Raw genomic sequence first — 24,983 nt, 5'->3', positions numbered from 1 at the left:
TTTGCTTATTTCTTAATTAACGAGCATGAACCCTTTCATGCCATACGTAATGACTGCATCGTGCATTTTTATGCATATTCACGCTTTTATTATTACACCCAAGGAAATGGAACCTAAGCAACCCTTTCCTTTATCCTCTAAACGTTATAACTTTATTTCCAGCGATTCGCGTATTCTTTCATGCTGTGTATTTTTGCACGTTTAAATTTCCTGGAAATGTATCAACATCCGCGGTCTAATAATCCTACAAGCACCGGTAAAAGGAAGAAATAAAAAGGTAAAACGTAGCAGGTAATCGTTAGCGGTTATAAACGAACGTCTCGTTTAACTCGGTACTTTATACGACAAAGAAAATATTTTCCATTGTACAAGAGTAAGAGAGCTGATCTTCGAAGCTCGTCATTTCTATTAAATATCGAAGCTCCGTTTAAAAGGTAAAGAGTGTTCTATGGTTTTCGAACAGGAGCTATATATATACGTTATTTCACGTTTGCCAATAAGACCACCACCTGTCTTCGTTATCGATTAATTCTCTAATTATATTACGTTAAAATAGGCCAACCCGCGAATAAAATCGCGATAGTTTCATCGCATCGAACGATCAAACTTCCAAAGAATTTTCAAAAAGAAAAAAAAGAAGAAAAAGAAAAAGAAAGGAACAGGACAAGTAGGAAAATTTCTAACGAAAGCGGATCGATCGTTGAAGCATTTTCACCCATTAGACACGCGCGCATCAATGCCACAGATATCTCTCCCCACTGTGGTTCGGCGGAAGGAAGAACCGAGGGACGAGAGTGGTACGCTCGTTTATGCTGATTTCAAGTAGGCTGCGCGTTTCGCAAGCCTAATTCCACCAAGTGCCAGGAAGCGCGAGCGTTTGTCGCTTCCTAGGTACCACCCGCGCGAGATCTCGCGCAATTTTCCAATTTCCTCGAGCCCTACCTTCGTAGCCGAAACCTACGCTTCCATCGCGTTCTCTTTCGTCCGCTGACGAAATTCGCCAGTGCACGCTCGTCAGCCGACCTCATCTGCTTCACCGATGGAAGAGTCGCGGCAGATCGTTCGTCGTATACGCAATTCCCTTAAACGAACAACACGGTTTCGATGTGATCCGCGCGAAACGAAAGCCGGTCCTTTTGCAACGTTTTCCCTTGGGAGTGGTTCGAGGTAAAACGAAAGTTCCGCTCCGGCGAAGTTCGTTTCCGGCTGTCGTCGTACGAATCGTCGAAACTTTCGCGGGCCTAATTTCGCTAAGTGCCAGAAGTGGCTGTATTCTGTCGCTGCTTCCTACGTTTACATTTCCACGGCTGACAGCGTCTCTAAATCTCGACGAGCGAGCTGCAATTTTCAACGTGGCGCCGTTAGACTTATCGCTGGGTTTCTCCGTTGAATTTTTAGCCGCGTTTTCAATAACGTTCGTCCGCGTTTCGATGCTTATCGTCGCGCTGTATACGATACACCGCATAATGGTACACCGGCGATATAAAATAATTAGACTGTGAGAAGAGAGACGCTAATTACGAATTTCGCGATAACGATCAGACTCTGAGAATCACAGGGATCCTATCGCGATGAAACGAGACGAGTCGCTTCCTCGACGCGCAATTGATAAATCGTATCCTTTCGCTGGATGGCGTCGTCCACGAGTAACCTTCTAGAGGGGATGACAAGGGGCTAGGGTAGCACACCCCTGTCACGAAGACGCGGACGTCCATTAAAAAGCAGAACGTAGTCGAAATGACGTCTTACTGCAACAGGTGCGCTGCTCTAGCTGCTGCAGAAGGTTGCAGCTTGATTAATGTCGCGTTTATTCGATCCAACAGGATTTGTCGATCGAGCAAAGCGCGAGAGTCGAACGTTAGGGTTGGTGCAGGCGAACCATCGTTTCTCGCGCATTTTCGCCAAAGGCACGCGGTGCTACCAAATATCGTCGGATCGTTGCATTTGCGTACGTTCGTATCACGCGGTCGATCGACCGGGCTGTGATTCTACGTGCAAAACTAAGTCGAAAACGTTGAGTAACTTTTTCTGTTCCAAGCTTCGCTCTCGAGGAGGTACGAATATCGTAAGGAAATTTCGTATGTTACGATAAACCACTTTTGCAACTCGAAATTCCAAGTGTTTCTATGCGTACGTACAAGCACGACTTTGAGCTTGACCGCCTCGATCGGTGCTTTAATTCCTAACTTCGCTGTTCAAACGTATATCGAAGCTTACACCTGTTCAAGAAAAGAACCTGTTAGAAAACCTGGTTTAGAAGTATCGTTCGAACGACTGGTTCGATGGAGGCGCGTAAACGCGGTATCAAACAAGTTGAAAGGACATGTAATCGTTCGATCAGAAATAGCCGTTTCTTCTATTTCTGATCGAACGACCTAGTCGATTCGACTACAGTCGCCTTATGTAAACGTGGCTTGAACGGATCCCAGCATCAGCGTCAAACGGAGAACGCTCTCCTCTCTCGCCATTTACGTTAGCCTGGCGATCTTGCGTTCCGTGTTATTAACTCTCGATGTCAGCGGTGTGCGAGAAAACCGAGTGGCGAGTTACTCGATACGCGGCCTCGGCATTTCGCGAGGCTCGTGGTGTCGATCCACCGTTGCGACGAACGTGCGGATCGACTTCGACGCGCGTGTCTCTTTTTTTAATATATCTACACAGTGACTCGCAAAAATATTCCAACACTTACCGTAAGAAACTTTCAAGAACGTATTGCGTGTTTTAAAATACAAAATAAAATATCTTGAAACTTTATTAATTTTCTACTTTTTCCAGTTTTCACGCCACTATAATAACTGTTCTAGGACATCCAAGAATCGATAAGTATCGGGGCACTGACGCGTTTGCGGACGTTGCCTAAACATCTTACGAATCTAGTTGCCTTCGTGAATTTGTTATCGTCGCCCTGCGATTTCGATGTTGCTTTTGGACGGTATAAGCGACATTTGTTAACGAATAATATCGATAAAGTTGTTCCAAGGACGAGTCAGCGAAAGCATAGCGCATAGTCTAAAATCATCTGAACGCTTGCATCCACCTCTGCTCTCGTCTTTATCAATCTCGTTTATCCAAAGTATGGAAATACCAGACTCTGAGATGAAAAAACGGTCGACGAAATCATCTGAAATCTTTTGTTTCGTCATCTCGATACCTTCATATGTCTATACGTACGTTTTGATTTATCTACGTCTGTATTATCTCTTGATAAAATATTGCCGAAAAATAACATCAAGATCGTAGAACGGCGCGATGGATTCATAAAAGAAACTGAGGTAAGACATTTACGAACGAGGAACGCAAGTAAAATGCCATTAGAAGACCTCGATCGCTCGGTGAATTAAGATTTAATCGCTCGCTAGATTTTAGTGGAAAACGAAGAAGAGCGACGAACGGTAGAGCGAAAGTTTCTGACGGAAAAATAGGACGCGTTCGTCCTTCTCGTTGTCTAGCTCGTTATCAGCTAGCAAACGAGCTGTCAATACCGTGCGCTGCTATCTCTACGCGCTACTCCTTTCTCTCTCTTTCTCTCTCTCTCTCTGTCTCTTACTTGAACGTTCTTCCTCGCTTTCCATCACTGGCTGCCTTTGTGCAACGACTCGCGTTTACTCTAGCCTTGTGCCTAATGACGCCTCGGCAGAGGGAGAACGTTTCTTCTCACAGTCTCGTGGCGTACACTGAATCACGTCATGACGTGTTACCTGCACCCGCTTCGTCGTAGCACACGTGGCTCGCGCGAACCACGTGTACGCGGATATCACCATCCGCTGCACGTTTTCACTTATGCTGAACGTGCAACGATAGATACGCCTATCGCTACTCGTGAACAACCATGCGACAGGCGATAGAAGACGAATGATCTTTTAAAACAATTGATTCTCTACGGTGTCATACGTACATTCCCGTTCATAAGGCACCGGATACTTGGTCGTTTCGAGCAAAAATGATCGTCGGAATGTACATGCCTTGCGACAATTCGTATATGAATCATGTCGCTCTAACGGTGCGCGTAATAAATCAAATTAAAAAGATAAAAGATTGATAGGAAAGATTCCAACGTTTAATGCGAGCAGCGATATTAGAATATCAAATACGAGTAACAGTATATCTACAAAAAAAATGCAAAAACGTATTGATAGGTAATTTACATTTATAATCGGGTAAAAAAAGTAACGAATGCCGCTCCTAATTATCAATACGTTGTATCGTTACTAGAAAAAAACCGTTACTACACATCCATCAATTATACGATTGTTTATGAAAGGTAATATATATATATATGTATGGTTTACATGGAAACCGGCAACTTTGCACAATATCGACTGCGCTGAATCGTGTTTCCACGATTGCACAGACTGGAAAGTATCTAAAAAGGCCGAGAAGCTATCGAAAGGAAAAAAGAAGACAAGAGAGAAACGGGTCAGTAACGTGTTACCACGCGACGCGAAGCGTGAATTAAACCTCTGCACTCGTCCAAGGCCATTTTTACATAATAGTTCGCGGCATCGCTGCGAAACGTCACGAACGTCAGTGGCAAAAAGTGCAAACGCGTTTGCATAACCGGCGGCCTTCGCGGAGGCATTGTTTCGCGAACGGGCACGAACGAGCAAAAAAATCTCGTATAAATAAGGAAATCCTCGGACTCGATTCCGTAACGATCGAACTCGAGCCAATTAACGAAACCATCGAGACAACGTGCATTCCGCGCGTAACATACCGAAGCGACGAATCCAAACGATCATATAGACAGATTTTACGTTGGCTTTTCGATCGAGGTATCTGGAACGTTCTCAAGGCGGCCGATGATCGGCATTGTTGGCAGCTTGAAAATTATGGTCACGGTTCCTTGGTTCCGCGTCGAGAGAGTGCTCGATGACGAGCGTCGAGAAGGTCGACTCGGCGAAACCATTATTTCATACACGCATTCGTCATCCACGTGATGAAATAACCACTTAAATCGCATCGATTCCTAAACGTCGCGAACTTGCAATCGCGAAATTTCTCTTTCGAAGTAAATCGAATACGAGATTACACGCAATTACACGTTGCATCTCGCGAGGATAAAATCGAGTAGAAATTTGTAATTTTTACGTATAGTGGTTGATACGAGGAGGAACGAAGTATACCAAAGGAAGAATCGTATAAAGAAACAGCGTTGTTTACGTTGACTTGAAAAGTCCGATCTATTTTTCTTTCATAAATGTAAGATCGACATAGTAGAATATTTTATTACGCGTAAATTGAACTCGAGATAACATAAAATACACGAATGGAACGTAAATGAGATAAAGTTTATCTATTCTATTCTCTATACTTATAATCGGACTGTGTGTAGAGTTTCTATTTTATACTCGATAACTCGCAAATGTATAAGAGCTGAAAGCTTCGACGCGCTACATCTTGAGATACTCTTTTATTTTTTAAGCGATCTCTTTAAAATTTCCTTTCATATATGGCGAATAGATTCGCGGGTTATTTGTCTGTCGTAAAAGAGCGTGGCAGTCGCAGAAAAGTTGCGAGACCCTGACCTAAACGGTGTATTCGCGTCGACAAACTTTCCAGCTCTTGGAAAAAAAGGAAGACGAAGGCAATGGCGACCGAAACAAAAGGGAGGAGAAAGCTTTCGCGTGAAATTAAGGCAAAAGGGATTGGTAAATTATTCAGAGACACCCTCTAGTCTGCAGCGAATGGAAGGTGAGAGAAACGACGCGTAAAACCACCCTCGAAGTCTTAAGCCTCCTTTCCTTTTTCCCTTCCTTCCTTCCTTCCTTCCTTCCTTCCTCGCTTCCTTCCTGTTTCGTCATCCGCGTTTCTTCACCACCGTAGGCTGTTTTTTCTTCGCGTGTCTCTCAGAAATCGAGTATAAATATGTAAATACAGGAGCGCAAAACGCCTGTTAGCGGAACGGGTCCACCAACGTTGCTCCTCGTGCAACGCGAGATAATAAATTATGATAATTTTTGGATATTAATTCGCGCAGGATACGGTCGAAACGAAAAGAAGAAAAGAGTGCCGGAACAAAGATGGTCGTGATAAGAGGTTCGGTTAATTTAGCCGCCTTTGTCATGCAGATTCATCGGAAGAATGGCCAACAGTAGGAAACTGATCGTGCGAGAACTACGCCAGGAGACCAGCTTCCACTTCCGCTATCCTCGATCAACCTTGCAGTGCTACAAATATTCGCATAGGATTTTCAAGGTAAAGAAATATCCAACTTTCGGACGCAGAACCGGCCGATCGATATTTCAACTGCTCGGAAGTCATCGATCAATTACAGAGTAACGAAAGAGGCGCTAAATATTGCAATCTTTTACGCATCTCTTTGAAATTTACGTCTATTTATTTATGTTTAATTTATGTCTAATTTATGAAATAACTAATTTTCTTTTTCCAGACGTTCGATTCTAATCGCTAGGATTTGTATGGATTTAGAATGAAGCTCAAGGTGTAAAATTAAAAAAAAAAAAAAATGACACATACGTAGAAGATCAAAATAGCCAAAGTGGTGTACGTAATGCAATTCTTGCTGCGTGATATAACAGCGTAAGCCGGGAGCCATCCTAAGCGGAAAGGCGAGGACTACGATACAGCAAACGAAACGAAATACAATTTTTTCGAGGATGAAACAAAAATTTCTACGTAGACTCTATCTCTTCGGTTCTGTCTATCAAAATACGCAATTGCAAATCCGCAGTCTGGTAATCGCCTAGCCATTCGAACAATAAAATTCCATTTATCTTCTGCATCATCTATACGTTAAAGAAGGAGCCACCGCGTCGATCTCTTTCCTTCGATCGATGATCTATCGACGCTTCGAACGACTACGAAAAGCAGGCAACAAAGCGGTACGTGAGCAGACGCGCAAAACCGGGAGATCGCGAGTCCTCGAAGAATTCGAGGAAAAGGAGTTCCGCTCGCGGAGAAACGGTAAGAAAAGGAGCCAGACGAATGCAGAGGAGTACGTATCCGCGACGACGTCGCGGCGATCATTCGCAATGAGTGTAGTCGGCACCGCAGCCTTTGTTTTCCCTGATGACTATGTATACTGTATACGATTGGCTAACAGTAAAACGACGAGTGACTACGATGGCGGAGACTCGTCTTCCGATCGGAAATGCCTAAAACGACTAACGTCGCGAATCGAAATGACGATAACGGTAAATCCCACGGTGACCAACCTGTTCTAGCCTGTACGTTTTTCACGGAAAAACGAGTATCTTTCGGTCTGGCGATACGCTCGCGAATCGATGGGAACCAGCGGCTATAAATAGACAATCACGACGAGTGAATCGCGATGAACGATGACTCGCCAACATATTGCCAATTTGCCGGTGACCGTCGATGCTCCCTCGCTCGTTCGTCGATTTTAAGCGAATCGATTTCTGCCAAAATTCCACGTTCTGCTATTCGCTCCATATCCGACTGTCAAGGTTATGAACGAAAGCTTCCTAGAATCTAAAATATCGGTTTTTATTTTTTTTTTATTTTTTTTTAAAGAAAATATACACTAGGCCGGCAATGTAGTTTTTCGTTAACGCGATCGGCATTACGGGTGTTTCAGTTTTCATTTCTTTGCGCTTTATAAAGAAAATGCGAAAAAGTTCCGAGGTACTTGTTACAAGTCTAATCTACCATACGAGTGATACTTTGGCCGAACGTTTAAACTTTCTTGCGATACAAATGAGAACTTGACTCGATGTTACGAAAAATTGGCAATTTGTTCGAAAGTACGCAGTTTCGTACTAAGCAAGTATGAAAAGAAGATATAATAGGGTTTTTATATATTGCCGATATCACCGATAAGATAATTTAAAGCTAAGGAATTTCTAGATATGCAAATACGTATTTTTTTAAATATAAGTAGCTTAGAAACTGGAACTTGGAAAACTGTGCAAAGAGTACTTTGCTTCCAACATTTGACGTATTTCCACGTAGTGTCGCATTGCATTCTGCGCACTTTCTTTTCTACAAATTGCCCACAAGCGCGTAAAAATCCACGGTCTAACGGTTACTATGAATCGCACGACGATACGTTTAATCGTAACCCGAATGACGTACAAATCGACCAAGACGCAATTCGTAATTTGATCGAACGACGATGATCCATAATCATACGGAGGAAAAATTTGGTAGTTCTCCCTCGTAAAAATTCTTCTCACACGCCCATCTACAAACCGGTTACCTAATAGAATTAAGACGTTCCGCGGAACAAGAAGCGCGGCAAAAAGTAATTACTATCCTGGTGAACTTACCAACGCGTGTCCTCCATGCAGCGCGATCGACGACTGGAAAAAAAAGTTCACGGCGCACTGGCAGACGATCGACAAGGCACAAGGTGCACCCGGCCGTGTCGTTCGTCCGCGCTTTACAAACGAGAAGTCGTATCGCGTAGGCCGACATCTCGATTAACGACGTATCGTCGCGAGCGATCGTGCGTGCACGCCGCGCCGTTGTATCTTGTCACCGTTCGCATGCAGGTAAGTCGCAGAGGGTCGCAGCTGACCCGGCCTGGCCGGCCTTAATCGTTATCGGTTGCTCGCAACCGGTAATTACAGGTGGCACCGGCCGAAACCACCTGTTACTAACGACAAGTTATAACCGGTGCTGTATGTACATGTACGTACGTCTATCCTGAGTGTACTAATTGTAAGTGTGCCGTGACTTATGCATGCTGACTTGTGACTGATGCGCGTTCGGGCGACCAATTCGCGTTGACCTCGGTCGATGACTAAGGAGAAAAAATAATTGCTTTCTTGGCAAAATATTTCGAGTAAACTGTAAGCGGAAGAACCGCTTTGTCTCGTGTGTTTACTGAATCATCGTGAACCAATTATTATACTTCGTTAAGCTCTGTGTACGTTATAAATAGATCGGGTATACGCAACTTCCTTGAAAAATAACCAGCGATAGGATAATTTAAACAACGATTACGACGATAAAATAATCGTTCATTGTGGTCACAGTGTCGTTTCCCAACGATATATGATTTTTCAGGCCAACCGATAGACAGTGAAACAAGGAAGACACGTTGTCGAAGCGCACGGAGAAAAGTAGAACAAACTCGTGCGTCTCGCATGGACCGCGAATCGATCCCTGCGGATTCTTCTTATTCGCAACTTCCACTTTACTATTCGTAAGCGAGCATTGTTCGAGAGTGGCACAGTAAATAACGAGTGGCAAGTTTTCCGCGATTAATGCACGGCACACGCGCGCTATTCAAAGTAAGACATCGCGTCGCGCTACGAGAAGCATACGCAACGATGCGATTTGTGGGCGTTAACTCGACCTCCGATTAACTTCTAACGCTGCGAACGAAATACGCACCTTGTCACGCGCGACCTCCGATTTGCAAAATTAAACGAGCTCCAGAGGAACTCGAAGCTTAATTATCGCGAATCACGAGCGGAAAAAAGGTTCGATCAAACTATAAGAAGGACAATGCATTTTGATCTACCTAATTCCTCGTTACAGTCTCCCGAAACAGCTCTTTCGTCTTTTCTATTCGTTCGAAACGACGCTCGAAGTGCGTCCTGATAACCGAGGAATGTATCAGATCGTCTGGAAAGTTTCTTTCGTTTTATAAGAAAATGATGGAAACACAACATTTTTCGTTTTATGTTATTTTATCGAATTACGTACGATCCATTTTGTTCCATCAAGATGAAGATCACAACGTTCGATAGATTACGTCTCACGTTTGTACAAAGAGAAACACTTGTCTGTAAAAGAAAAACACTTTTCGGACAACCTGATATCCGATGAAAACCACGCCACGACGTCGGAAATAACAGAAACTGCTTCAAACAACAATACGAGTATAACTACGTAAAAGTACGAAACGGTGGAAGAGCTCGCGACTGAATCATCGAGGAAGAAGAAGTCGCGACACGTTTATAACGTAAACACCAAATGCATTTTTAAAAATCCTGCCGCGCTGTCACAGTTTTTCACCAACACGGCAACACGGTGGTTGCAAAAGAAATCGATCGATCGTTGTTCCGCTGCAAAGACAAGCGCGTCGCCGCTATGCGAAATCGTTAATCGCGCGCATTTCCGCGCTGCGAGCAGAGAAGTAAGCGGACAGACTCGTTGGTAATTATCCAGAACGTTTCAAGCTCGACCGCTCGATTTTGTAATGGAGTCGGAGTCGAGCCGCGGCTGTCACGACACGCGAAACACGCCAAGCTGGGGCGTTGCCGACAATGCCGCCTGTGTATTAATTAAGTAACTGCGGTGACATCGTTGCAACTAATTGCCATTCTCGGTGGCCTCGCTCGCCGAGAATCTAGGATTTCCGACCGCTCCCGCGGTATCGAAGCGCGTCTCTCGATAGCATCGGGTTATACCGGAAGCAAGAACACGTATTTTCTTTCGTTGAAACTCCCCAGCTGAACAATCACCGTGCTAACTGGGTCGTCTCTTAGCTCTTAGACGCGAGTTAATTTTGGCTTCGTGCCTTTCTTCTATGAAATTACATTTGTTGAAACTCCATTGTTTGACATAGTCCGAGAGATGCCAAGACACGGGCCGAGAAAGAAAAAGATCGCTGGATCTAAGGCGTTAAGAATGTTAAAAACGGAATCGTGCGATGGTACGGATGAAAAATACGATTTTTAAATTGCTTCGCGGAATTGACGCGCGATCTACCATACGAGCGGTGATTAAAAAAGTAACGTTTAACGAGCAATGACATTTACCAATTATTATTCATATTATCGTTTATGCTAAAGAACAAACTCAAAAAATTCTATTGGCTAACGGGCCGACGCTCCAAAGTAAACACACAGAATAAAATTACGCTCTATAAGACCGTAATGAAACCTGTCTGGACCTACGGAATCCAACTATGGGGAACAGCAAGTAATTCCAGCATTGAAATACTTCAACGCTTCCAATCGAAAACGCTGAGATCCATTATAAATGCACCCTGGTATGTCACCGACGAACTAATACATCGCGACCTCAAGATATCAACAGTCAAAGAGGAAATAGCAGAATATAGCGACAGATATAGCAAAAGAGTCAACAAACATCGAAACCCCCTAATTACTGGACTACTTGATACGTCGAACCAGATCCGCAAGCTGAAGAGACACAGCGAAGAGACGCTAGACCTAAACGCTAGATTCAATTAGTTATCTAAATTAATTAATATCTACTTATTTATAATACATACCTATAAAATATACTTATCTATATTAAGTATTAACTCATTATAAATAATTAGCCATGTCACTGCGCCACGCCAGAAAAAATTACTGAAAATTCTCAATGCGAGAATTGATTGTAAATTTTAATAAATAAAAACAAGAAGAAAAATATTATCGTTTATATTATTAGTAACAGTTATTCGTCGTAATTCTTTGCGATTTCTCGTACGATATTCCGCGGTTCTTCGATTCAATTCAGCGTTTTACCTGGATGTTCGAATAAGACGAAAAATCGATAGGATTTTGGTAAAACGAAAATTACAGAATTACCAGATACCGCAGGAGCATTTCATCGACACGGGTCTAATACAGTTACTTTACATCTCACAGTCCATTTTGGAACGATGCATCGCTTTTTGTTCCGCTTTGGCGATCCCCCTACGAATGCAGGGCAAAATAATCATGCAGCGTTGTACAGTTCGGGAGAATCGTTAAAACGTCGATCGAGGTAATTCATCGATGACGGCGATCTTACGCAAGCTACGTCGACGATATCATCTTGCCCACCTAGATCGCCTGATTTAACTACACCACGCTTCCTCTTACGGGATTTTCTTCGAAGTAAAGCGTACGTCGATAAACCGAGCACGATCTGAAAGATGGTATTCGATTAAATTTCGCGCGAAGACGTAACGAGAAATGTACCGCGTCCGCAGGCGTACCACCTTTCAGAAATGATATTCCGCGTATAATTTCCAAGTATCTATCGATACGTAAACGACGCGTGTCAAAAAGACCGTCGTCTTTCATCTCGTCTGAAAGTTATCGACGATGAAATTCAAGCGAAACGCACCTCGATCGACCTATATTTCGCGTATTGCACGCCGTTGTCCCTTAAATATCATTGTTTCGCCACAGCTTTCTCTGCCTACCTCGCTCGATTCCCGGACTAATAGGTACGCGACGTCGAGCAGACGAATTAGTTTCTAATTGGGTCGCGTTAAACAGGCCGCGTCGCGTACACGGGGTATTGTTCGAGTTCGATCGGCCCGCGCCAAGCCAGTGCCCTCGTTCGTCCTCCCTTTTTTCCGTGGATCGCTCGCAGCCCGACATAAATCACCTTTCTTTCATCTTTCGCATCATTAGTCTCGCTGACGTGGCGCTTATGTGCACGCTCCCACAAAGCCACCTGGTACGTGCTCGCGTGCCCCGTCAACGTAACCGCGAGGGATGTGTCCCAAAAGCGAGCCACGATTCTTCTCGTAGCCGCCGTTGCCCGCAAGCGTCGCGCGTTTCCGCTCAAAGACGCGTCGACGCGCCAAACGTTTCAGCGACTCGTGAAAGCTCAAGTCGCGCGATATCGAAGAAAGTGGAAAACGATCGCTGGAATTCGCGCTGTACGCGAGTTCGATGCAAGCCGATTAGTTCAATTATCGTTATCGATCCCAATGTGGCTACTGTGCGACTCTTTCGTTAAACGCTCTTTGCTTCGCTTATTGTTAGGATCGCTGTGATCGAAATAATCGAGCGACACGATTCCCGCGAGACGCGTACGTCTGATTACACGTAACGAACCGCCCTGAGCGAACACAACGACTTTCACGGAGCAGGATCTTTTTATCGTGGAACGACTTTTTAAAATCTGAGCCTCCGGCAGAAGACGCGATGGATGTCGGCGGAAATTGAGACCCATCCGCTTAAACTCCTCTAATTTCTCCGACTCTTCTCGATTTTATATTCAAAGTACGCGGTTACGTGGAAACGTAAAGATATTTCAAAAGTGAGTATACAGCTGCAGGGCACGAAATTTACTCGGAAACTTTTACACGCGACTTTTAAACTTTTCAACTGAAAATCCATCGAAAATATGTAAAGTACGTAAGAATAAAAATTCATAGTAAAAGATACAGTCGTTATTGCACGAATCTCGTATCTTTAAAGGTACGCTCAACTTCTGACTCCCGCTCGTATTTCTTTCGTTTAAATATCTCACGCTACTGGCAAGTATCTAATATCATTCACTGGTCACCCTGGTCGTAATCAACATGCCAAGTAAAATTCCAACGTTCTCGGTAAATATGCGAAGTATCGACCGACCAACGATCCAGCGTTGATAAAGTCATTCTATTCAAAGAGAGATCGTAGGGCTTGGAAACGAAAGTTTCGTGGCCGGACGCAGTGGGCGTCGAGCATGGCGGTTCATTAGAGTCACGAAAAACGCTGGCTAGTCGTTAACATTTAAAGATCACTGGGGAAAGACACGATATGCACGTTCTTGTTCATTTTCTCATTTTAGTATCGCCGCACGATTACAAACGAGAATGTTGATACGACATACCAGCCGAAACGAATCACTTCTTAGGCGCAGGGATGTAAGCTTTAGAAATAGCCGTCGAAAGTTTATAAAAGCCAAAAGTAAAACGATTAAGACAAACGATAATTATATCATTTTCAACGAGCTGCGAGCGTGTTAAAATAGAATTTCGATAGTACGATCGATCAGCAACACGGTGAATCTTAAAGCCGTGGAAGATAGAAAATGTGGCTTATCGTGTTTTCGGCCAGTGGCCTTCGTTTGTGTCGTTCGGGAGCTACACCGATATCGTCTCCATAAATTCAAATTTATCTCTAAGCTTGCTATCGTTCGTCACCTTCTTGCGATAAGACCTTCTTGCATTAATCTTGGTGTGTACTCGTACGATGAAACTAAGAAATCGACCAGTGCCACCTCTAAAACACTGATTTGTTAGTTCGAAGTTGACTTTCTTCGGTGAATCTACGCTGCCGAGTCGTCTAGATCGTTTCCGAGGAAAGAATGCATTCTGATCGCTCGAGTAACGGGTCAACGCAACCGGAAGTAGGCTGGAGAGGCGCGTTACTTGAAATTAATTCCGTTTCCGCTCGTCGCAACGGCCAATTAACGCGAATCTTTTCTCATCGAATCGTTACAGCGAATCGAGACGAAGCGGCTGCTAGAGAGAATATTCCACGACATTCGTTACGCGTAGACGCTAATGGCGTTGTTTAGCGACCGCTCGATTTATTTATCGTCGAAAAGAAAGAAAGAGAAAGAGAGAAAAACTTTCCTGGCACGGTATACGTACGAGTTAATTCCAGGCGCTGAATAAATCGAGTCTTTAATAACTTTTTCCTCTTTACGGAATCTCGGAAAATATATGGCGTCGATAGACCGGTACAGTAGACGATTCACTCCTTTACGAGGCTCCGACGCGTATGTAAGTTTCTCAGGGATTAACTACACACCCTTCGAAACCCTTCTTTACGCGAGGAAACTCGTTTCCTAATGGAATCGCAAACTGGTATCACGAAGCTGGACGTTGACTTCTGCTTCCATTTCGGATGCTTCGAATATAACGCACGTTCGTACGTAGCTACGTTGGCTTTTCACTGTAAAACCACGAAACTTTCGATTTTTGTCCAGGTATCTTGGCACAGGTATCTTACGACGCGATAAAATCTAATTGGGATTATCTGTTATACGAAATCGAACAGACAGTCGAACCCGTACAAATTATCCTCCTTACAATTTCGTCTCGGTGTATTATTCTTGGCTCAAGTTTTGCATAATAAATTATTACCGTTGTTCGTTCTACAGCTATGAGACAGAAACGAGCCAGTTTTTCATCGATATCGCGACCACTAACACACATATAATTTATGATTCATCGTATTATTCCTGCAAGTCTCGCAGATAATTTGTGCAAAACGTTAGATCGTTAGCTCGTACGAACACCACAATTAATTAACCGTTTCCTTGATAATATAAAGTGCTGATTACACGCTGCACGAAACCAAGATGTATGTATTCTATTACTTGGTGAACGTGACTGTACGTGTGTTCGTGTATTGTTTACGACAGATCGGAGGTCTCTCTGTCCGATAGGTTGTCGACCGGCTCTCGTCCACGGACACAGGCTACGCAAGAACCGAGGGAAAATGGGTTGCATCGTCGGTGAGATTCACGAGGAAAGCTCGGTGATCCGTGGAGTTGGCTCGGTCTCCCCGAAGGCAGTGAGGTGTAGTCGGATAGAAGGTTGGCTGGACGGTGGCGCAAAAGCGTGGAAAACGGGTCGGAGGGAAGAAGGAAGAAGGGCACGGAGCGAAGGGGGCGAGAGATAGAGTGGTGGCGTGCGCGGAGGTGGAAAAGGGTCCTCGTGATATCTCGCTTCCGCACCCTTCCACGGACAAAGTAGCGCACGTAGCGCCTGAAGGGTACTTCTCCTTCTTTTTTCACCTCTCTTGCTCTGCCTCTACCACCGGCCCTCTCTGTCATCCTCTCCACCATGCCACCACCTTTCGCGTTCTCTTCCCTTCTTCGTATCACACCCCTCGCGTGCATCGTCCTTTCGTGACGATGACCTCGAGACGCTCCTCTGTATCGCCATCTAGACAGCAGATCGGCGAAAATTTCGAATCGTTCGTGATACTCTTTGGACGATAGAACGATTCGACTCGAAGGAGCTACGTAGATCACGAAACATTTCGCGAAATTTTCTTTTCTACGACGAAGAACGATTCTATTCGAAGAGCTAGCACAGGTACGTTTCAAAAGTAGATTCGTCGCGTACGAATCACGATGAAATTTCACGATGGTCGTAAATGACTTAGCAACCCACCAGAGTCTCGAGTGTCTCACCTTTTTCCTCCGTTCGTAGATTAATTTCCAGTCGTTCGAAATATTCTTCCCGATGACGAAAGTATTCGACTCGGACAACTACCATATCTACGGGGTTGGACGAAATAATGGAAACACCTTCTATATACGTCATGTACGTGATACACGCGAGTGTACACGGAGGTTGAACGAGATAACGGACGATATACGACATATAAGAGGTATTTCCATTATTTCGTCCAATTCCTGTGAAATTTCGAAGGTAGATTCGTTGTCCGAAAGCCATCGAAATTTCCATAGAAGCGAGTAGCTCGGAAAACACTTCCGCGTGTCTAGCCCCTTTCCTCGATTCGTAGATTACGAAGATTTCCAGCCGTTCTGGATATTCTTTCGACGATGAAAGAATTCGACTCGAACAACCACCACGACTATGTTCCAAGGCAAATTTCGTCGTCTGGAAGCCAGCGAAACTTCCATGGAAGAGCGAGTAGCTTAGGAACTCGAGGCGGGAAGCGAATCGAACATCGCCAGCGTTCCATCCAGCCCTCCCTGTCCCTCCTTCTCGTTCCCAATCGTCTCTCGCTCTCTCTGCCCTATTTCCCTCTGTCTGAATCGTTCTTCTGCCTCTCCTCTCTGCCTCCCTTTCTCCTGCTTTCCCGGTTCCTATCCCCTTCCCCCGCGATTTCCCTCCGTGTCTCGCACACGTACGCCACCGGTACACGTACACACACGCAGCACCAGCAGCTCACTCTCGTCGAGAACCCACAATACCGTGGCCGACCTGGTCGATACGTCTGAGTACACCACCCCGAGCAACGTTCGCCCTCCTCCACCCCCTTCGTCCCGCTTCTCGTCCCGACCGCCCCCCAAACTCGTCACGCCTGTTCTCGCGTGTACCAGAGCCGCCGACTACATCGCGAACACGCGGACACCCGTTATCCTCCTTCCTCGAGAGAGACTTACTTTCATCCGCGCGCCCCGGCCGCGACCGCGATGGAAACCGCGCTCGCGTTAATTGACACATTCGCCGCGTGTTTCGGGGCGGACGAAATCGATAGCTCGTTTCAGACGCCCTTGCACGCGTCGCGAAGCGCGCTTTTCCCTTCGAACGCGAGAATCGCGGAGATTTCGAGGAGAATCTCGAGAATATTTGCAAGAGGAACGGTGGAAATTTCCTGGAGAAAAATTTCGCCAATTTTCGGAGTGGTTTGGCAGCGACGCGCGTCCTCTTCCGAGTGAAATCGACCGGCTCGTTTCAACCGTCCTCGATCTTTTTCTTCGGACGAATCGAAGGGACGCAATGGGAATTCGCTGATTCTCCCCCGATTCAACGATTTCTGTATTCACATTCAAATAACTGGATTATTCGAACGACAGGAGGTTATTTAATCAAGCATCGAGTAAAATTTCCTTCCTGTAAATAGAATTCAGATAAAGGCGGATTTATCGCACCGAATAACGTCAATAATCGTCGTGATATCATCTACGTTAAATTGCCCGTAATAAAATAAAACACGTTACAGTTGGCCGACTGGTCTCGCGACTCGACCATATAATACGCTCCGGTTTCTTCGATAGAAATTTTCCAGCTTTAACGAATCTCCGGAGACCTTGAACCATCCGAGGACCTGGAAACGTGGTAATCTTTCGAGCGAAAGAAATACAGGGTCCGATGTTCCAATTTCAGCGAAGACGGCTGATCCCAGGGAAATCGCGGAACACGAACGTACGAGGAAAGGGCGCGAGCGCGGCGTCGTTCCAGCTTTTGGACATCGCTCGATCCGGATATAGGCCACGAGTAGACGCGAGAAGAAAGACCGGTCGCGGAACATCGTCGACGAGATTGCACAAGAGCTTACCTCGAGAGCGAGGAGGAAACAGGCTCCTCGAGAAACGCCGATAAGGCTCTTTCCTTCTTCGCTGCTCTTTCTCGCGTTTCGCCGCCGGGCTCTTCCGTCTGCCCGTAAAGAAACAGCCGGCCCCTTCCGAGACCATCCGCCGTTTACCGAAGCGAAAAATCTGACGCCAGTTTCTTTCTTCGTTTCTGCCTCCATTGTTCGCGATCGACAAGCGTCTCCGATTATTTCATACTTCTTTTCGACGAAAGAAAAGATCGACCAAGAGTCGATCGACGTTTCGCCCTCGCGACAAGAAAACGGAGAACGCGTCGAGCGAACAACTTTCCGCCAGTTTGACCGCCAACAAGAAATAACAAGCTGTTCCGGTCTGAAAATGCACCGTGTTTCGATTAGGGTTAATTGACCGGCTAAATCTCGTGACGGATTTTCATGAAAACAGCGTTTATCGCGTTCCTTAACGCGTGCAGGATAAGCAATCGCGAGAAACGGCTTCCTACCGACGAGAAACACGCGGTACGGCACAGAAGATATCGTTGCCTCTAGCAGGCTAGACGAAAGTACGTTTCAAGAGAGCTGTTTCGAAATATCGTTGAAACGTAAACGTCGAACCAACGGCTTTGTCAGATTTCGTACGTTCCGTGCGATCGAAATGTTTCGTAACTACGATGAAAGTGAACGCCCTAACGACGAAAAGGCGAATAACGATATCGATAGAAACGGGAATAATAATGTCGCTGTTGGAAGAGGTAATTCCAAGGCAACCTCGTATCCAAGATAGGGTCAAAGTTTGCGTCGAGGGGAGGTGGCGAATAGCCGGACATTATCCTAACGTTACGCGCGAGACACGAAAGCTGGAACGAGCAGGCATTTACAGCGAGATGGTATTGGTTTGGTCGGTTGGCAGCGTTCTCATCGGTATTCCTGTTGGATCCCGGAATCGAAGTTTTCTCGTTTTTCAGACTCGTTTGGGAAGCGGCGACGTGTCGTCGGCAGGCTGCCGTTGCCGGGCAATATCGAGTAGGCCCAGGGAAAATAAAGTCGAGAGACCTAGTCGCGATAGGTATTACCGCGCCTGGATCCCTTGAAATATGGAAATATCGCGAGGGAGTGAGAGTCGCTTCCCTCGACCTTCGTCTACCTCTTTCGAAGTAATACGCCACCTGACCCGCCGGCAAACTTTCTTCGTCCTTTCACGATATTGGATTTGCAACGGGTAAACGTGGCGGTGCACAGTGTCTCGACTGCAGGTGCTAGCCGGATCAAGCTATTTCTTTGTGCTTATTGGAAATCGAAGGAAGATGATAGGGGAAAGAGTACGATAAGCCCATATTTGACGTGTTTGTGGCTGTGCGGGCACCGATCGTGCTTTTAATAGCGTGTTACGCCTTGTTCCGACGTTTCGTCGACATTCCAGTTCGCTTCTTAGGGGCACACCTGAGCGAACCGGAATGCTGGCGAACGAAACGCCACGCGCTAAAACATCGTATTAAAGCGATATCTGCGTCGACATCTTACAACCTGCTGCCTTATATAAATTGCTAGATATAACACGATGTTCTTTTCGATTTTTCGATTCAGCGGGATCTTTAACACGCGAATGATCTTTCTATATTCTTCTCGCATATCGAAAGAATCGCTTCAACGATAATAATTCACACGTATGTAAATTAGCGCAGATTTTATAGTCCTATCGAAGATAAATGTTTCTTACCTTCGAGTATGTACTATACACCCTGTACGTAGATAGAACAATAAATCAGGAATTTTGTCCGATTACTTAGGACTCGGGTTAATGGGCAACTGTACCTCAAAATCCATAAACTCTGTTCTCTCTTCTTCCCCATCCTCGCTTCTAATAAAGACACGTTCCAGAGACAGGGACCTAGTAAATTGTTTTTACGACTTTATTTATACAAGGGGTGGAGCGGGCCATCCTCCGAGGGTCGAAACGTACCCGCGTCGTCGCTATATTTCCGGGGAAACGAACGTAGCCGATACGAATCGAACGCTATCGAGCCGTGCGGAAGGTACGCGTCACGAAAGCTCGTGCATTGGGAAAACAGGGAGGCCTCGTCTCTCCGCTTACGTGGCAAACTAGAAATTCTCTAGGATGGCGTGTAAAAATAGTTGGTGTGACACGGCCGGTTCCAGCGTTTCGTCGAAACGAGATTTCGCCTTGAAAAACGCGTTTCGTGGAAATCGCTTTTCCAGGGCGTCCTCTCGAGTACAATTGAGACGTATTGCGGTCGTTTCATGATGCAAATAAGGGGCGCGGCAAAAATTCCTGCAGCTATCTTAACTGCGATCTGATCGAGCTCCCTTCGCCCGCGAAACATAGTGTAACGAAACGTAAACGCAAAACGCCATGCAAGTAAACGACCGAATAGGTGCAGACGTACTCGTAACCGGACAACGCCAGTGTCTACGCGAACTCTAATTTTTCTAAACAAGATAAATAAAACAGAAACTAAATGGAGATAAAATCCAAATGTTACCAATATAATCGCGACGGTTGTATCTGGTTACAGCGCTAATCGCATTTCGGAATGTTTCATACAACACGTACGACACAGACGCGACAGTCTCGAAGCGTAAAAATTTCTTTCACCTGCTAAAAGAAAAATGAAATTGCAACATAAAAATGCAAATAGGTACGACGAATAACATGCACGATAACGAATATTTTGTTAAAGAACAAAGATCGAGATCCGCCGTGTATAGCAACGAAAGATACTTTTTCCACCTTCTCGGAGAAAAATAAAAATTTATTTGTTCGACGATGGTCGATCGATACGAAAATCGAGGATGCTTTTCCACACGAGACCCTCGATTTGCATATCGTTCCGATGGACGAGCTGCGAACGCGATCATGAGAAAGCAATTAACGAGAAGAAGGTCGGTCCTCCTTTAATTTCGGCTCGCGTGCGTACGGAAACGAAGCACGCCAGGAAGCGGCCGGTTTAGATAACATCTAGACGAGGAGAGGCCCCTAAGTACATCCCCTGAGTCGTTACATCCCATAAAACGTACCCCCGCGCGCAATAACCGACACCGACCCTCCTTCTTTTATTCCCCGTGATTCCGTCGGGGTTCCCGTTCGTTCTGTGTCTACAAATCGCTACGCCTCTCGTCTCGTCGACTAACGTCGCCTTCGCGTCACCAGCCGACGACGCGCAGTGATTGAGAACGACTGTCATCGCATTCGTCCAAAGTGTGTTCCGCGTCTGTCAACGGAGAGAACGATAATTTCACGTAGAAAGAATGCTGCGCAAAAATGCCAGAAAAATAGCAGTGTACGATAGGCGGCCTGAACTAACAATATATGGGGAACAATTTTTAAACAGAACGAATTTTTATCGTATCTTTTATTACGAAAGGAATTGTATCATCTCGGAACGAACCCAACGTAAACTTAACTTGTAACCAAACGCGCAAACGCATTCGACTGAAATGCCAGGCTATTTCTCGGCTTCTGTAAAACGGATCTAGATGTAACATACTCTATTTCTTGTCTTCTAAACGCGCTAAGCTATAATGACAGAGAAAACCCCATTAAAATTTGTTGAGGTTATTCGATGTGTAAAGAGAGAAAACTCGTGGATAAATTGTAAGGCAGAAAATATATTTAAATAGAAGTGTAATTATAAGTAAGAATACAATTTGAGCTGGTCCAGATCCGCACGATAGCTGTGTTACCGAATAACTGAAAAACCCCGAAGCCAACGTCGCGTGTCTATTGTTTATGGTCTGTCTTCGTCGCAGTCTACACGCTGTCGATGGCTTCGGTGCTTGAGAAAACTAAAAAGACCAGATGTAGAGTTTTCTTAGAAGTGGTGACCACTTTAACAAAATTCGTTCGATAGTTTTCGATCGATAAGACGCGATCGACCGGACAAAAATTCCAAAAATTAGTTTACTTTTTCTATTCGATGCAGGGACACAACTTGTCTCCACTGTTTTATTACACGTACGCAGATGAGAAATGCGCGAACCCTTTATCGCAAATATCATTTAACGTTACTTTTAACCTACCTACGAGGAATCTGTAAGTCCCACAGGTATTACACGATTTATTTAGCGCTACGTCGATAGAATGGTCGGTTGAAAGATCCAAGTCGTCCGACGCTTCAAAGGAAATTCGTTACGTCATTTTTCGCAGACGTCCGTCGAATCGACGCTCGCGTTATCGAGCTTCTACTCGAACGATCGGCGGAATACTGCGGGAATCGATAAAATTTCCACGAATCGTTTTATCCCACGTTGGCCTGCCTATTTTTCCGGCCGCGTGGCGTTCGGTTTTCCCTACAAAGCCGTTGCGCCGACGGGGAAAATTGAATTTTCCTTCTCTTTGACGCGACGGGGCTTCCTCTGAACGCGGCAATGACGCGCTCTACGTGATTCGCAAACACCGCTGGTTTTCGCGTTTTTCGACCAACGGGAGCGTCGCGCCTCAATTAAGGCATACGCTGGGAAAGTAATTTACGAGAACGAGAAGGGGATCGTCGTGGAGTTTGACGCGCGTCCCGTACACCTTGACACGGGCAACGCGCATACATAAATCTTACCGGTTTCTTGCCTGCCGTTTATCGACTCGCCCAATTACGAAATTACCTGGCGATTAATTGAAAACGATTAACCAGCTCGATATATTATCGAGTACCGGTGCAACGCGTCCACTCGACCGCGCAACCGACTCGTTTTTATCGCCACGGTAACATGCAACCGTTTTTTCCGCGCAACTGAGACGCGCTCGTTTGAAACGTGACTCGCAAGGGAACTTCGACAAGTCGAGAATTCCTTTATTTGTTTATTCGGTTAACGGGTCGGTGGCCTGCGTTACGAAACAAATAGAGAGAAACAGCGGATCGATTCAACGAGATACAGATACGAAAGTACAGGCAGAAGAACGAGTACAACGCGTTTTAACAGTAGATCAGTTTCATAGTGGCTCGTCCGCGTTTATCGGTCGACCCACAGAAGAGATCAACTCGATCGGTCACGTTATTGGCAAAGCTGCGTATTCTAACGATAGGGTCGATAGATCTAAGATCGCTGTTAAGAAATGCAGCATGGAAAAGAAGAAAACAAGAGCGTCTACTAACCCAGTTTCTTCTAACTTTAAAAAGACGCAAGTGTCGATCATAGGGTACATAACGCGATACAAAGCGTAGGATATCAGGTTGTGACGTTTAAATAAATTCCGAGGGATTTGAAACTTTGCGGAAACGTGGTTGAAGCGACGCCGATAATCAAATAATTTCCTGTTCCGATAAACAAATGGTTCACAGGGACGAAACATTTCGAGATTTTATTTTCTCGGCTATATTTACGCGACTCCGCAAGATATGCAAACAGAGTTTCCACGCTCTACGTTCTCGCGGAAAAGAATCTTTGTAAAAAGTTACATCGTTTGTATAAATAAATTAGCAATAAAAGGAATAAAAGCAATTTCGTTATCGACGTCGGTAAAACCGCATTGCCGCAAATATTTCGAGGTTCTCCGAATTTTCGAGTCGTCGAACTTCCTGTGTCAGTGAAATCCGTCAAAAAAAAAATCGTCCCATCTAAGAGCACGCCATCGCGTCGCTTCAAATTTCAGCGATACGATCTTCCGTCGAATTTGCATAACGCAAGCAGACCGGAATTCTCCCCTCGGAGAAGGACAAAGTTAATCGACTCGCGAGGAAGACAAGAACGTCGCCTTTGCCAAGCACGGGTAATCTTGATCCTTAGAAACCGACAGCGACAAGACCGAGAAATCGAACGGTGTCACAGGTGTTTTAAGAGAAACGGACACCGGATACGTAAGAGAAGGAGGTACCGATACGAAACACACAATACTTGCACGTTTCGTTAATTACGGTATTCGATGTACGTATATGTGAGAATGATTTTCGCGAATAACAAGCGTGTCAGCAACGCCTGATTTCAAATATCACGTTCCACGTAATATTCGACGTATCGTACAACTATTAGGTTGTCCGAAAGGTTTCTTTCGTTTTATGAGGAAATAATTGACGGACGTCTTTTGTTTTATATTATTTCGTCGAATTACGTACGATCCATTTTATTCTGTCGAGATAAACACCGCGACGTTTCACAGACTTGGTTTCGCGTTTATACGAAGGTGCACTGTTGTGAAAAAAACACGTTTGCGAGAGAAAGACACTTTCCGGACAACCTAATATTTCGGCCGAATCGTTCATAGCTGTACTTGAAGCGTGCAAGTACGAACAGCGCAGACGGCAGATGAGAAATTTTCAAGCAAAACTGTCCTTCTGTATTTCGCGCGCCGAAAGAATATGCGTGGACCGATTTCATGTAACAGTCGTGAAAATTTTGCCAACGCGGTAAGAGTCAACGAACTTGCCGAAGGTAAGAAGCGGTTAAATATCGTTTTCTCGAAAGCACGAGTAACCTCGATCGTTGAAAATCGACAATAACAAGCGCGAAGGATCGAGCGGTGTCACCCCGACATCGGATACGATAGGAAAAATGGATAAAGTGAGTTTTTACCAGCGGAATCTTCGATCGAACCTTCGATTCATCGAATCGCGCGCGATACGCACGTTGAAGAGGAAGAACAAGAGAGAGAAGGAGAAAAAGAGCCTGACGTTTCGAGCAATCTGCCAGGCTATTTATGGAAACGACGCACCAATTAAATTACTTTATTGTGCCGGACTGGTCGAGCATATCCGCCGGAGAAATAGGCATCGCTCGTTATCGTCACCGACCGCCACCAGTTACCAGTTATGCCAGCAGCCACATACTCCAGCCTTCTCGTGACATTTCCTCCAGCTGTTCGTGCGTCGCGAGATCCTCGCCGATAGATCGTCTCGTCGACGATCGAACCACGATAATCGCGGGACTTGTGCCAGCTGCCACGACGAATCATCGAGAAATTATATGGAATTTCGTCGAGTCGTTTTCGAGTAATAATTTCGATACGATATAGCAGGCTATTGGTAGACGCTACCAACGATTGTATAGTGGGCGAATATGGTTTGCGGTTGTGTGGTTTTCCGCGTGGCATGCAATTTTTTGTCTGTATGTCCGGGAACGGCGCTTCAGAGGCAAAAGGCCATCTTCTACGTCGTAGCACAGTCTTGGAAACGGACGAACATTTCTTACGAACAAAGTAAAAACAGTACGATGGTCGACGATATTGGCCGATTTTCTAATATTGGCTTCTTGCGAAATTTCGCTTGCAACTAGAACCGTTGCACCGCTGGTCGTTATTTCTCTTATCGTTTGGAAAATTGGTTATTTCTTTAGCTCGATCGTTCGTCATTTGGTTTTCCAACAACTCTTTAATCCTTTCGGTAGTGTTTGCTTTTTCGG

General features: G+C 45.2%; 1 protein-coding gene and 1 long non-coding RNA gene across 2 annotated transcripts in view; both read right to left on the bottom strand.

Moving 5' to 3' along the window:
• Nucleotides 1-8,662, bottom strand: part of LOC117236756 — a 36,737-nt gene extending 28,075 nt beyond the window's left edge. The window contains exon 1 of the long non-coding RNA XR_004493905.1: nucleotides 8,250-8,662. This is a non-coding gene — a long non-coding RNA (uncharacterized LOC117236756). The remainder of the gene's footprint in view (nucleotides 1-8,249) is intronic.
• LOC117236755 (dentin sialophosphoprotein) overlaps nucleotides 1-24,983 on the bottom strand; it is a 148,819-nt gene that overhangs the window by 77,293 nt on the left and 46,543 nt on the right. The gene's annotated exons all lie outside the window — the stretch shown is intronic.

The sequence above is a fragment of the Bombus vosnesenskii genome, unplaced genomic scaffold (assembly GCF_011952255.1).
Source record: "Bombus vosnesenskii isolate JDL3184/JDL3185 unplaced genomic scaffold, Bvos_JDL3184-5_v1.1 scf7180000013352, whole genome shotgun sequence".
Lineage (NCBI taxonomy): Eukaryota > Metazoa > Arthropoda > Insecta > Hymenoptera > Apidae > Bombus > Bombus vosnesenskii.
Note: the sequence above shows the minus strand (reverse complement) of the source record. Positions and strands in the feature narration are given on the sequence as shown.